Source organism: Pseudorca crassidens, chromosome 3 (assembly GCF_039906515.1).
Source record: "Pseudorca crassidens isolate mPseCra1 chromosome 3, mPseCra1.hap1, whole genome shotgun sequence".
NCBI classification, from domain to species: domain Eukaryota; kingdom Metazoa; phylum Chordata; class Mammalia; order Artiodactyla; family Delphinidae; genus Pseudorca; species Pseudorca crassidens.
Genome location: NC_090298.1, coordinates 73,449,643 through 73,466,317, shown reverse-complemented (window position 1 = coordinate 73,466,317; position 16,675 = coordinate 73,449,643).

The following is a 16,675-nucleotide window of genomic DNA, read 5'->3' as shown; positions in this document are numbered from 1 at the left end:
AACACTTGAACTGTGCAGCCTCTCTCTAATCTCTGACAGCCTATAAAAAAATTAGATGTTAACAATAGAGGAACAGGTTTTGAGTTTTTATAGCACACAATTCCTTTGCAGATTTAAAATGACAGAAGAAGGGAACAGAATAATTTATTTCTTCTGGCTTACTGCACAGAACCATGGCGGTTCTAGGCCCATAACTTCAGGGCTACACTTTAAACTCCCGTCAGCCTAAATCTGTCACAAAGGTGAGCCTCTGCCCCATCTTACTTTTCCTTCAAGGCAAGGAAAAAAGACCCACATTACTCACAAAGCCCAAATCTTTAAATAAGAAAAAAGGAAGCCAAAAATCAAGAAGATTAATATCTTCCTAGGTGTCACCACATTTTGGCTAAAAAGACCTGCCTCTACTGGATTAATAATCAGAGAAGGGAAAGAGATTTGAGCACTATACGATGACACAGAGCACAGATTTTGGAGTTGGGCAAGCCTGCTTTCAAGAGGTAATGATAAGCTATCTTAACATTTAAGTGAGTAATTTTCTCTATGAGGTTTTTTCAATCTTGATGAACTTCAGAGTATTTCTTACTTTGTCAAGAGTGCATTTGGTAGTTAAAAGCTTGGACCTAGATAGAATCAGACTGCTGAGGCTTAAACCCTGCTTCTTCCACCTACAGCTGTGTAACTTTGGCAAGCTACTTAACTTCTCTGTGCCTGTCTTTATTCACTTATAATGTAGGGGTAATAATAATCCATTCAAAGTTTTGTTGAGGGGACCAAATGTGTCAATCTATTTGAGTAGTTTAGAACAGGGCCTGGCATCTATTACTATCAATATATATCAATCAGTTGCTATTCATATGTGAGCAGGTCCCTGAGTACACAGTGAGTCCTTTGGCCTCATGGAGCTTGCAGATTGCTGGAAGATAGACATTAAAAAATAAACACAGGGCTTCCCTGGTGGTGCAGTGGTTGAGAATCTGCCTGCTAATGCAGGCGACATGGGTTCAAGCCCTGGTCTGGGAGGATCCCACATGCCGCGAAGCAACTAGGCCCGTGAGCCACAACTACTGAACCTGCATGTCTGGAGCTTGTGCTCCGCAACAAGAGAGACTGCGATAGTGAGAGGCCCGCGCACCGCGATGAAGAGTGGCCCCCGCTTGCCACAACTAGAGAAGGCCCTCGCATAGAAACGAAGACCCAACACAGCAAAAATAAATTAATTAATTAATAAACTCCTACCCCCAACATCTAAAAATAAAAAAAAAAATGATTAAAAGAACAGGATTTGGTTTAAACAAAAAAAACCCCACAAAAACACATAATTGCAAAATTGAAAGAAAGTAAGAGAGGACAGCAGATCTCATGATATTTGAACTAATTATTTCATGTCAGATTCTTCATCTGAAAGATTTCAAAAATGTTACCTATATAATAGCTATTGTAGGAAATACATAAGTATCATAATGTAAAACCCCCTATAAAAGGAAAACCTTGGTGCAGGTTAGTTTCTTTCTTCTATTTTCTCCATGGTATCTGATCATTTAGATAAGTGCTTGCTTTTTTCACTGTTTGTCTGAAGATTATTATTATTATTATTTTTTCAGGGAAAAGTTTCTTAACCTCAAATGACCTCATTCTTCGAGACGCCAGATGTTGAAGAATATTAGAATTATATTTAAGACACTGTTACATTCAAATTAAGATGTATTTTCTGCTAGATTACATTTTTAAAAGACAGTCATCACATATTATATACACTTAGATATCAAATGACTGCATTTACATTTGAACCAAAATAAAAGATGAAAGTGGTTAATGAAGTTCTAATTCATTGCCTTGAATGTTTTTAGCCTACTACATCCAAATTATTTTTTTTAAATAACTGCCACTAGAAAGGCTAATGCAGTGCAGATGACTCCCCAAATATTTGCAATAGGTCACGTGAACACCACTGCAGCATCTCAACAATTGACTGTAATAGATTTAAGGGGGAATGATAGGCTGCCTTGACATTTAAATAGATAATATTTTCTATTAAATCTTTTTTAAAAAACCTTGATTAACACCAGAAATATTTCTCACTTAACCAAAAGAAACCCTCATTAAGGAAATTTTCACTGAGTTACATACAATATGCTCATCTGTGCACCATGAACTTGTTTTTACTCTATATTCAAAGCTGTATGTTTATTTCTCTGTTCTAGTTCAGTTCTGAAAGCCAAAAATATGAAACAGATGTGGTGACTTTCTGTGTAGTGTGAAGCACAATTATGCTTCTTTGAATTGCTTAGGCTAAACAGTTGCCCTCCCTAGAGCATATCGAAACTGCTTTGAGATTCTCTGCAGCCAAGAATCCAGCTTGCTACCTGTCAGGAGCTGGAATTGGCAGGCCACAGCTGGGTGACTATGGAGGATGATAAAAAATATGCAGGCAAAACTTCAGCTAAATCGTATGCTGTCTCATCCTTAAGAAGAGATTGAGCTATTTGATAGTATAGTTCAAGGTCCACTTTATGTGGCCCATTTAACAGCACTCAAAAAAAAGCTCAGTTTTCTAGGCCATGTTGCTCCCCAAGAAGATGGACAGCCAGCACAAGGCAAAGGGCAAGTGAGATGGGCATCCATAAGCCCTCCCAGCCCCTTTCTCGAAGTGACACTAAAAAAAAAAAAAGTTCAGTTTGTCCTGCTTCTGAGTTCATAGACAGCATTGGCAATAGCCGAGAGCAAATAAAGAAAAATCTTCCAACTTACATGTTGCAGCCATGATGCCTTTAAACCTGTGTCAACCAGATTAGTCTATGTATCAAAAGTGCACGTGTTGATTTTTCTTTCGCTGAGAATAGTTTAAAACATGTGGAAATTGCTATAAATGAAGAGAAAGCTTGAAACAAATGGTAATTTTGTTCTCAAAAAGGAAATTTTCTTCAGGCTGTGGGAGGTGAGGAAAAGAAGCTTCCTTTTCTTCTAAAATGAGTGAATGCTGAAAATAATGGCATTCATAGAATCCTGCATTGATCTTGCTAGCTTACAAAACTGCAAAAAGGTCTTGAAACAAAAGTTAGCAATGGGCATGTTCATAAAGGAACATTTACAGAGTGCTGTGCTCAGAGGTCATAAATTTGATACAAATAAGCACACCAGCAGTCTCATCAAATGTATGTTTTTTATCAAAGCAAACCATGTGTCGCCATTCATTCACTCAGCATTCATTTACTTCATAGAGACCTGGGCATTATGCTAGATGATGAGGATACAGATATGAAAAGACTAAGTATATGCTACAATATGTTCATAGGGAAAGGGGAAAAAGACATTTAAAAGACATGTAACAGACAAATAGAATATTTTTACTGCTCCTGAGGACTCATTTCCCCCTGTAGTCAGGCCCCTGGGTCTTGGAATAACAGAAATAAAGATATGGGAGGTAGAGACATTTGACCTCCATAATCTTAAGAGACATTTTACCATCTATATCTAGGAGTCAGGTCCCATTTTAGACCAATTCTTAAATTGCAATGACTTCTCTAAGTCTCCTCCTACCAATCTCACCACTCTCTCAACGCACCACTCATACAAAGCCAAGAGCGTGAGAGGGAATGTAATCAGGAGGGCTCACACCCTTTGTCCTTTACCTTGAGAGATGTCTGATTCTACGCGGTCATTTTCAGTTTCATTGATATAGTGTGATCATTTTCATCTGTCTAGAAACACTGAGGGAAAAAGCTGGTGTTTTCCCCCTCAACACTTGCTATGGTCTAACACTGTGCAGGCTGTGGTCCCTGTATCCCAGACCCACCTCCACTCTTGGCTTTATAGTGTCCTAGGTCATTAAAGAGAGGTCACTTGTCCACATGGGTTGAGTCAAACAGAGTTGAGCATCCTTAGGGCATATGAGACAGTAAGGCCCAAAGCAGTGGCTGTATCCCACAGCCAATCACCACCTATATCAACAAGAAGAACAGTTGTCGTAATTCCTGGGAATGAGTTTTATATGGCTATAAATTAAGCAGAGGATGGATTCATCTGAGTGTTGGCTCTGCCCTGACTTTCGCAGGGCTAAGTACTTTGGGACAGAGCCCAGAAGACGGATCTAGAGCCTACTTCTAATCATGTCACCTTGAACTTTTGTCTCACATATAAACCAAGGCCTTGAACTTAGATACAGATAACTGCATGCATTTGTCCTACGGTTCCAAATCAAGGGAAAGAGAAGAATATTCTTTGATGAAAGGTCCTTGGAAGTAGATGTGATTGAATCATGGAGGGGTAAACAAACCCAAAACTATAAAATCATACTTGTTTAAAGCAAGTTCTGTAAAAGAGGTCTAGATTTGGAAGTATGTTTATTGCACAAAGTATTCTATTTCCACCACTTGTGAGGAAAGAAACCATGACTCCTTAATTGAAGCCACCCTGCCTTAAGATTCAGCAAAGTAAGGGTAGTCAAAGTTTGCCTCATTTCTTATTCTACCATATTAATATTACATCTCAACAAATATGGATACTATAATTGCTCTGATAATAGTGTGTAAAAAGTACACCAGGGTCAAAGAGGAAAAGATTACTCAGAGCAGTCAATAAAGGCCTCATCTAAGATACTACACTTAAACTGAGCCTTGAGCTTGCCAGGTACAAAAGCAGGCAGAGAGAGCACTGCAGACTGAGACAACAGCCTGTGTAAAAGCCCACAGCCTAAAACCACATGAGAGCCTAGGACATGTTAATGGGACTGGAACCAGGGAATGCAAGACACTAGGCATGTCAGCATGCACGGGTGCTGGACTTATCTTTCTGACCATGGAGTGTCATTTCCTAATTTCAAGCAGTGGTGTAATGTGAACAGGTAAGTAACCAGAGGTCAGAAGCATCATTTTCATACACAAGTGCCACCACAAATACTGCTATATGTGTATAAATATATAATCCTGCATGTGCATAACTTGCATCACAAGCTATTAGGTGCATTTCTCTCAGAGAAGTTTAGAAACAGTAACTCATCAGTTGAACAGACAAGGTAGAGAGACCATGGAAATATGCTGAATAGTCTCCACAGAAATCTCCAATTACAATGAACTTTAATTATGCAAGAATAAAATATGTTATCTGAATTCCAGGGATCTGAAATGTAGAACTTGCAATGTCACTACTACATAAGCTCTAAAGGGTAGTGTTTTTAAAACAGAAAAGGAAAGTCTTTCAAATTGTAAAATGATAATTATTTAACATAATGTTTCCCACCCCCATAATAGTTTCTCCTAAAATGTGTGGAATAATTTATATATAAATATGTAGATGTATACAAACTGAAATGCCAAACATTGAAAAGAAACTCAAATGAGTGGGTATTTACATATGGAATAGAGCTCATAAGAAACCGTGTTTTCGTGATAATGAGATGTTTTCCAAGCTCCCTTTCATTCTGGAAATTTACTCAGAGACAAGCCTATATAGTCATAAAACAACAAAGAAGTTCAAAAGGCAGCCTTAGAAATCTGAAAAGATAAGATCTGACTTAAGAAATGGCCACTGTGCCTTCTCAAGTTCAGTGATGGGTCAAAGAGTGAAATGATTCCCAAGACACAGAAGGTAGAAAATCCTTCAGCTAACAATGTCTTTAACCGTTATAGAACATATACAATTCCAGGTCCAGAGAAACTTTAAATGGATTTAAGCAAGTTACCACTGTTTAGGTACATTCTACAAGGATCATTAACTACTTATATACAATCACAGAAAATAAAGAAAAAAGGTGTTCTCCACAATGTTTAGGAAATGGATGCTTATGATCCATAAAGCCCAAGTAGAAGACAAGGTAAATAATTTGTTTCCAAATTTGTCTGAAAACCACTGCATTTTAAAAATTCAGCAAGATGTAATCAACTGTCTTGTTAGCAAGATAGTACCTTCTCAGAGGGACTTCATATTTTGTAAGAAAAGGAAAATGGCTTTAAAGCCTTACAGTATTTCCAACAAGAAAAAGCCTATCAATTACAAAACTATTAAAATGTCTCATCTAAAGGCTATATTCAAATGACCGACTTGGCCAGTTTCTTTTAGTTACAGAGGACAAAAAACCAACTCAATAGTATATATGTGCCACATCTTCTTTATCCATTCATCTGTCGACAGACATTTAGGTTGGTTCCATGTCCTCACTATTGTAAATAGAGCTGCAATGAACACTGTGGTACATGACTCTTTTTGAATTATGGTTTTCTCAGGGTATATGCCCAGTAGTGGGATTGCTGGCTCATATGGTAGTTCTATTTTTAGTTTTTTAAGGAACCTCCATACTGTTTTCCACAGTGGTTGTATCAATTTACATTCCCACCAACAGTGCAGGAGGGTTCCCTTTTCACCACACCCTTTCCAGCGTTTATTGTTTTTAGCTTTTTTGATAATGGTCATTCTGACCTGCATGAGGCGATACCTCATTGTAGTTTTGATTTGTATTTCTCTAATAATTTGTGATGTAGAGCATCTTTTCATGTGCCTCTTAGCCATCTGTATGCCTTCCCTGGTGAAATGTCTTTTTAGGTCTTCCGCCCATTTTTTAACTGAATTGCTTTTTTGATATTGAGCTCCATGAGGTGTTTGTATATTTTGGAGATTAATCCTTTGTCCATTGTTTCATTTGCAAATATTTTCTCCCATTCTGAGGGTTGTCTTTTTGTCTTGTTTATGGTTTCCTTTGCTGTGCAAAAGCTTTTAAGTTTAATTAAGTCCCATTTGTTTATTTTTGTTTTTGTTTCCGTTACTCTAGGAGGTAGGTCAAAAAAGATCTTGCTGTGGTTTATGTCCAAGAGTGTTTTTCCTATGTTTTCCTCTAAGAGTTTTATAGCGTCTGGTCTTACATTTAAGTCTTTAATCTATTTGGAGTTTATTTTTGTGTATGATGTTAGGCAATTATACTCCAGTAAAGATCTATTAAAAAAAAAAAAATAACAACTCAAACCAGCTTAAAACAAAAAAGGAATCTACCACCTCACATGATTAAATCGTGTGCTGAATCCAGTTACTTCAATAAATTCATTGGAACACTGTTCCTGTCTCTTTATTTCTTAACCCTATTTTCCTCAGTCTGCTTTACTGTCAAATATGCCTTCCCCACGCAGTAAGGACGCCCTCTGATAGCTCCAAGAGGGTTTTCTATCAGTTTAGTAACCCAAGTGGAAAGGGAATGTCTCTCTCCCAGTAGTTTCTGCTAAAATCTCAAACTGACTCAGATTGAGCTTGAGTAAACACCCAGCTCTGAATTGTTTGTTCTGTCCAAGTGTGTGTCATACTGATTGACAAGACTTGGACCACACACCCAGCCCTGGAGCCAGTGAGTTCAGTCCTCTGGGTTACACTGACCAACAATGAAGGATGGGTAACCCCCAAAGAGACAAGGAGCAGAAAAACACATATTTTTCACTCCACAGATAAAACTATTATGAATTTGAGTATTTCATACATTCACTTTTAACAAAACGACATTTCACAGTTTAAGTGAACTGTACTCTCTGTAGGAACAGGCACTCTACCATATTTATGCTCTGGCCAATGCTCTAAAGCCAATGGGAAATATGGCAACTCTTGTATTGCTGGCAAAATCATCATGAGCATTTCTTGGCTCCAGACTCATTCCACGTACTTCCTTCCTTTCTTTCTTATTTAGATCCAATCAGGTTAAAAATTCTTTCTACGACAGTCCATTGCAGAACAGTGGAGAGAGAAGTTACATACAGGTAATTACATATAGGTTATAACAACTATCCTAAAAATTCACATAAGAGCAGAGATGGTCATAAGAGGCCAGGGATAAAACTCAGTAAGCAAGAAAATAGATAGACAACATGAATAAAAAAGTTTCAGGAAGCCAACAAAGTCGGAAGGTGGGATTATAAAGACAGGATCCAGAATCTGGGAATTCAGAGGTTTAATAAGGACAACTATAGAAAACAGTAAACTGTGGTTCTAAGGAAAATGATGTTCTTTGCAGTCTTTTAAAATTTCTGCTGAATGTTGAGTATATAAAGACAAGGTCTCATCAACTGGAAGTATATTTCCGTTCAAAGGTATCAACCGGGTTCCCAATGTGCTTTTTTTTTAATCCTATTTGAAGAAAAGGAAGAGGTTCAGGCTTTGAAAGTTTTAAATAGATGAGACCAGGTGACCTGAACAAGTCAATCCTAATCATGAACAATTATGAGATTATTGCCTCAAATTAAAGAAAAATCTTTTTTTTTTTTTTTTGTGGTACGCGGGCCTCTCACTGTCGTGGCCTCTCCCGTTGCAGAGCACAGGGTCCGGACGCACAGGCTCAGAGGCCATGGCTCACGGGCCTAGCCGCTCAGCGGCATGTGGGATCTTCCCGGACCTGGGCACGAACCCGTGTCCCCTGCATCGGCAGGCGGACTCTCAACCACTGCGCCACCAGGGAAGCCCAGAAAATCTTTTAACACATTTTTATTTCTGACACATGGAAAGATATGGCTGGAGGGCACACTGATTGATACTGCCCTAAATCACAGGGAGTGTAGCATGGCCAGGTTACTAGTAGATCCCCCATTGACTCAAATGTCGATCTTCTCAGCAATCGCCCTCTCTAGGGGACCATGTGATTTCAGAATGAGTCACAGTTCAATTCTTTAGCACTAAATATTATTGATTCATACATCAGAAGTTAAATAATTTCATCATCTAGTTATCTAAAAGCCTTGGGACAGCTATACAATAACAGTGATGAGTTCTTAGCAATATCAATTTAAGGTATTTATTTATTTTGTAAACATTTACTGAGCATCTATAATATTCCAGGTACTGTGCTAAATGTTAACATAATACACATATACTCAAATTGTCAAATAATGTTATCAGTGTTACTCACAAATGCATGAAAAATGTGATCATGGCTTTGGAGGAACATAGGAGAATTCTTGCCAACATCTGAACTAAGTAAAAGGATGAGTAGGTATTCATCCACTTGGAGAGGTAAGAGAAGTGCATTGCTAGCAGGAGAAACAACATTCATAAGGACACAGCGGGAATAATATATTTGGTAAATATACAGAGTTCAATGTTATTGGAGCATGAAGTGATAGGTGAGTTGCAGACACTGATAAAGGTCAGATTGCAAGGAGCAATGTATACACCAAACTAATTCTGTTTAAATTTTACACTTCAGTGAGTCATGAGGTCTTGTCTTAAAAGAAGTGAGGTAAGATGATCTCTTTAATTCTCATTTAATTTTTGAGTAATATAACTGCTCCATCAGTGTGGAAGGAGGACCAAGGTGAATGGGAAGTAGGTAGGAGGCAATGGGCCACACAAGAAATAGTGAGATAGCAGTGGAATGGAGAGAAACTGGATTAAAAAGATAGAATTGGTGGCATTTGGTGACCAATTTCAAATAATTGTGGAAAGAGTGGAAACAATTCATAGTATATCCAAGACTTCTAACTTTGAAAAAAGTGAAACCACTAACTAAACTTAAAGTTAGGAAGGGGAAGCACTGTGTCCAAGACTGGTAACAGTTCACCAAATCCATGCTCCCCTTCTGCCCAGACATCCCAGTGGACTGCATTTCCCAAACTCCTTTGCAATTAGAGGGATCCTAAAACAAGAGCAGTTGAGTATGGAGCAGTTGTTGGAGCTCAGGAGAAACGCAATTTTGGAGATAGGATTGAGGACTGTCAATTTATGATTCAAGTCATAAGAATGAGTGGAGAACTCCCTTTAAACCACCACCAGACCTAATCCAAATATTTATTTGATTTTATTATTCCTGTAACATTATATATAAGATTAAGAAATATTGAAAATATGACTGGATATGTGCTATTGAAAAATAAGAGCAAGGAACATCTAACACTATTATTTCTCTATCATCTTTGGTCAGATGCAGGAAATGTAAAGGGCAAGACAGGAAATAACTAGTGTTGCTTTATTCTATTCTACAATCATGTAGCACATATGTACACAGCTGATTTTCTCCACTATGAGTACCTACTAAATAAAAAGTTCAGATGCTGTGATCATATTTATTCTTTTATATCCCACCACTTTGCAAAAGGAATTTGAGGCATCCCAAATGCTATATCCTGCAAAATATAAAAATTTTACCCAACTGTTGAAGAACTATACCTGCACCTATATATAAATATACATGTAAATAGTACAGAATTTACTACACTTTTCTATTAAAAGTGTTTAGAAGATGCATTAATCTACTTCTTCACTCATCTGAGACTTGTGAACAGGATAAAAGAAAAATGGAAAAAATACTGAAATGCAATTTCTGAAAAAAGAAAAACCATTCTACTAACATTTAGAGATGCTTCCATTAATTCCTAGCAGGTTATTTTAGTCAAACTATAGAGATTAAATAGTTTGTGTCCAAGCAGCTTTATTTTGTAGTATTGCTTTCATCTAAGAACTAAAAAGCCCCATCTAAAAACCACTACTCACAGCAAAACAATATTAATACTATACCAGAAATTGCTCCATGAAGATTGTAAAAATACAGGGGGAAACATTACTGATACTTTAGCCACTCCTTGTTTTATTATTTATTTGACTATCTCCCATTTAAGTACTGACCAAGTTTGCCTTCACTTAGTTTCAGGGAGCCTACAGGCAAAAAATTATAAGGTGTCTGAATTATTTATCTTAAAACTTTAAAGGCATCTGAGGCATCTGCTATATTTTATAGACTTTTAATGGATCAGTGTCAACTACTAGAAATGTAGGCTTAATGATCCTATAAGCCCAAATGGCCATTCTGTACCCCAATGAAAAATGTCACGTGAGTCTTTTGGCCTTGGAGAATCTAACACACAACTGGCTTATTTATGGGAATTATATGCTTCAGTCACCAATAAATCTTACAACCATAATCTATGAAGAAACAGATTTTCTTTATACTACGTTATGGAAGTCAACGATGGCTGTGAGGTGAGCTGCTTAGAAAGTAGTCTGTAAATCCAACTCTATGAGGTAAGCCTTTTAAGAACATTTTTCTCTCAGCAACAGAAGGAATGGTACTTCACTTTAGATTTTATTTCCTCATGGAACATATTCTAGTGGTAAAAATGACTGAGTATTTTGTGACTCTGAAATGCAATAATTAAAACATAATCTGTTCCTTAAGAACTTAAAATTTTTCTAAATTTGAGATGTTCAACTGGGATATCCCAAACTAAACTGGAATTACTTAAAGAGTAAATCCAAACATTTGTGCAAAACTGATGCATGCACCTACAATATCTGTACAACATGAGAACATAACCTGAACATAATACCTGGCTAAAGACTCAAACTATTTATATCTTAAAATTTAACGTGCATCTAAACCACAAAAAAAAATCTTAATTTCTTGGAATGTACAATTTGATTCTTGCCATCTTTTAAAATCCTAGGGGTTTCCAGATCAAAATGGCAGACTATAAACACTCACTTTTCCTCTTTCCTAAAATCACATTAAAATAACAGAAATATGAACAGAAGGGACTAGATGTTGAGTAGTACTGAGATGAGAATAGGAGCAATCAGCAGACCAGAAAATTTTCTCAAGTTAGAGGATAAATAGAGGCATATAAGACAGTACAGGATCGGACTTCCCTGGTGGCACAGTGGTTAAGAATCTGCCTGCCAATGCAGGGGACATGGGTTCAATCCCTGGTCCAGGAAGATCCCACATGCCGTGGAGCAACTAAGCCCATGAGCCACAACTACTGAGCCTGTGCTCTAGAGCCTATGAGCCACAACTACTGAGCCCACGTGCCACACCTGCAGAAGCCCGGGTGCCTAGAGACCGTGCTCTGCAACAAGAGAAGCCACTGCAATGAGAAGCCCGCGCACCGCAACAAACAGTAGCCCCCACTGACCACAACTACAGAAAGCCCACACGCAGCAATGAAGACCCAACACAGCCAAAAATAAATTAATTAATTAAAAAAAAAAGATAGTACAGGATGAAAAGCTGCAGAAGACGGCAGCAGGTGTGGAGTCCCAGAGGGGTGCCAAGTTTGGAGTGAACAAGAACAGGGAACAACAGCATGCTGTGGAGCTGTACTCAAGGAGATAAATGAAAGGACTTTGCACGGACCAGTCAGTGAGCTCTTTCCTCAAGCCTTTCTCTTGCTTCTCACAAGGGACCAGAAAGCAGCACTGCCTCAAGATAAAACCATAAGAATGCATTCTAAAGAAAGTGAAGGATCTTCTGGGGCGGGCTAAAACTCCTGAGACAGAGGTAGAGTGGAGATGGAAGTAAATCCGGACTCTACACAGCTACATGTGGAGAGAAGGAGCACATATGAAGAGAAGTCCAATTATTGATAAAATTTCACTCTTTAAGACATTTTGCCTTTCTCAGAAATATGTTCTTTAAGAGTGAAAAAACCAACTCTATCTGACCAATTTTCCTATAATTATCATCTACTGACTTGGCTTTTGGTATTATTAAAAATACCTGTATTTCTTATCAGTATTTTACTAAAATTCATAGGGGTGGGACTTCCCTGGTGGCACAGTGGTTAAGAATCCACCTGCCAATGCAGGGGACATGGGTTTGAGCCCTGGTCCAGGAAGATCCCACATGCCACAGAGCAACTAAGCCCACGCGCCACAACTACTGAAGCCTGTGCGCCTGGAGCCTGTGCTCCACAAGAGAAGCCACCCCAATGAGAAGCCTGCGTACCGCAAGGACGAGTAGCCCCCACTCACCACAACTAGAGAAAGCCCTCATGCAGCAATGAAGACCCAGCACAGCCAAAAATAAGAAAGAAAGAAAAGAAAAGAAAAGAAAAGAAAGAAAGAAAGAAAGAAAGAAAAATAAAATTTGTAGGGGTTACAGAAATTAGAAGTTTTGTCTTCCAGAGGTAAAGAATAAATTCTGTTTATTTCATCATTCCTAAGACACTCTTTTTTTTCCCCACATTAACACCTTTGAAATTCAGGTGCATCTTATAAAAAAGGGCATCATGTAGTGTGGCTCCATCCGGTGTACATGTGACACAGTGTGGCCATTGCTTTGTCATGCACTTACTTGGTTGTTATCCCTAGAGGCATGACTGGACAACAGCAAGCCCTCAACATTTCAGAGAACAAAATATTTAAGGAAGTGTTATGAGCCTTGGCTGTTGACTGAAAACTTTCCATTGATACCTGCTGTCAAGAACAGGAAAACATCAGCATCAAAACTTACTGAAGGGATGCCAATGGCTTGGAAGAAACTCCCAGAGATAATGAGTGGAGCACACATCTAAAAGACGCTGCCTCGATACTCTGAAGAGTCAAAGGGTGAAACTGTGTAGAAAAACTCAGACACTGATGACTTTGAGTCAAGAAGTGGCTTAGAAGACTCAGAATGTGAAAAGGTTCTAGTTATACCTTAATTTATTTTACTTAGATTTCTCTTTTTGTGTATTCTCAAGGATTAAAATCACATCTAACCAAGTCTAAATATTCTAAATGAAAAGAATGATTTTGCTACGGTGTAATTGGCAGTGATTTTCTTTTTCCTGGTGGTATAAAAAAAATAATACGTCTTATGTTCAAAGGCATCCTAGATTTGATGAGATACAGTTACTAGCATTTCAAGAAAATTTGGCTGTTTTAGCAGAGGGAACATAGCCAATATTTTATAATAACTATAATTGGAGTATAACCTTTAAAAATTGTGTATCACTATGTTATACACCGGAAGATCATATAATATTGTAAATCAACTATACCTCAATAAAAGAAAAGGAAATTTAGCTATTTTATCATTTTTGGAACACAATGTTGGACCCTCTTTCTAATTGATTAATGTGTATTTGACATCTGTAGTTAATAAACTTGGCTCCTTGTCTACCCTATTCTAATCTCTCCTAAATTCTTTGTCACAATTCTGTTACCGTCACATTTTTCCCCCAGAAGTGTATGGCTCACTCACCAGTTTTGATTCTCTTTCTTGATTACAGGTAGAAACAAGTACATATGATGTTTTACAAACAGACGTATGCTTAATGGAGCAAAACACCTGTAATTTCCTAGTTATTTAAATAAAAAAAAATTAAGCGTAACTTAGTATGTTCACCCTTCTTTCACATTACATCTGATTTTATATTAATTTACCTAATCTTTTGCTCTGAAATACAAATAAAACCAATAGTAAAAAGGAGAAGGATCAAGTTGAACAAATGGGAAAAATGACCAATGGTAGACAGAGATAAATCTGGAAAAGAGAATACACAACAAAAATTATAATGGGTCTTATCAGAGGATTTGAGGTGGCTGTTGTACCCACAGAGCAAGAATAAGCTGCTATGGGCAAAAGACGCAATCACAGAACAAGAATCCTTGTAAATTTAAAAATATAATTGATTTGTATTTTGAAAAAAGAAAAAATACAACTGATGAAATGAGAACTAATAAAAAATATTACCTATAGCGAGACCAATGTTGCAGTTACACTGTATTACTTTTGGGTTCTAAATGCTAGACTAAATGTGAAAAAAAAAGTTATACAATTCCGAAAAAAATGTTTTGAACCTAAAATCTTTCACAAAAATTAATCAAAGCACTATGAAAATAGAGTGAAGACTTTTTCAGATATGCAAGGAGTCAAAATGTTCAAAGCAGCATTGTTTACAACTGCAAGATATGGAAGCAACCTAAGTGCCCATCAACAGATGAATGGATAAAGTGGATCAGTATCTTGCAGTGTTTGCCAATCTTTTAAGTAGTTTCTTCAAAGAGGCTGCATGTTAAGTTCATAAAAAAGAATGAAAATTTTCAATTTGCAACAACATGGATGGACTTGGAGGGTATTATGCTTAGTGAAATAAGTCAGAGAAATAAAGATAAATACTGTATGATATCACATCTGTGGAATCTGAAAAATAAAACAAACTAGAGAAAATAACAAAAACAGACTCAGATATAGAGAACAAACTACTGGTTACCAATGGGGAAAGGGAAGGGGGGGAGGGGTATATAGGGGTGGGAGTAAAGAGGTATGAACTATATTCCAGGTGTTGTACAATATATCCTTGTAGCTTATTTATTTTATACTATGTACATTTTATAATAACTATAAATGGAATATAACGTTTTAAAATTGTGAATCACTATGCTGTACACCAGAAACTTACATAATATTGTACATCAACTACACCTGAACATTTTTAAAAAGTATTTAGTGCTCTACATCATCTTCAAAACTTGTATTTTCCAATTTTAATTTTTTCCTACCAAGTGGTTAAAAGGTCATATCTCATTCTAGTTTTACTTTGTATTTCCTTGATCTTAATTAGATTATAAAATATTTTATAATTTCATGGTTTCTCTTTTTCCCCTGTGAAATACCTATTCATGTGTTTTGACCACTTTGATATTAGGTTCCTTTTTTTTTTTCTTCTCATATACCTGAAAACAAATTTGTCTGCTAAATATGTTTTAAATACATTTGTATTTTATCTTCAGTAGTTTATCTTTTGACTCTATAATGTCTTTTGATGAGGGAGTAATCTTATTTGTAACACAGTTGAATATAGCAACTCCAAGAAGTCAAGGAATCTTAAACTTTGTCCTCCAGGTAATTTTGAAGGTGTACTCATCAAAGTATGAGAATAGAATACATTTTTAGCTTGATTAATAACTTTTAAATCTTTAGAAATGATGTGTGGTCCTTCATAGTAAATGCTTACCTCAGGCCCTGCACATGTTAGGAGCATGTTTGCTTCTGGGATGTGCTTTTGCTGCTCTCCCAGCCTGCCTTTAGCTTCCACTCCTCCTGCTCCTCGACCAGTTTTTGTTTTTTGTTTTTTTCTCAACCAGTTTTAATAGCTGAAAAAAGCATCCTGTGCCTAAAGAAACTTACAAAGGAGAGCTTCACATATAATAGCTCCAGCATGAACCTGATATTGCCCACATTTCCAAAGTCTGCATTTACCCTCTACGGGATGCTTTCTATACCAAGACTTCCAACCACAGCACATAGACACAAAGCAGCCAGACCAATTCTTTTAAATGTAAAATACTGATAGATGATGCCAATCTCTTGCTCAAAACCCTCCAATGGCTTCTCCTCATATCAAATAAATCAAAAGTTCTTTCCATGGCCTCTAAACCCTGCTTGGTTTGTCCCCTGGTCACATTTCTGTTCTCTTAGATGAAATCCTTCTATTCCCCCCTCTACTCACTCCACTCCAGGATAATGGCCTTTTGCACATTCCCCAAAAGCACTATGTTCCTGCCGTGGAACTCTGCACTGACATTCATTCCCTTCACCTGGAATGCTCTTCCTCCTGATGGATCACTTCCTAGTTTCATTCTAATTTCTGTTGACATATATCTTTCTCATAAAGTCCTTCCCTGACATTCTATCTAAATATACCCTACTGTGTATTATATTTTTATAGAATTTATTACTATCTCACATTATACTACAAATTTGTTCTTGTTTATTGACAGAATGACCTATTAAGATGTAAGCTCTATGAGGACAGATAGTTTGTTTAATTCATATTTGTATCCCCAAAACCTAGAACATGCCTTCATATAGCTTCATATAATAGGTATTCAATAAATGTTTATTGAATGAACATTTCATCCACATACTTCTTACTCACAGATGTGCCACAAAAACATATGAGCAGATAAATGTGGGTGACCCTTTGTTATCTGCATCCATTACCATGGGCACATC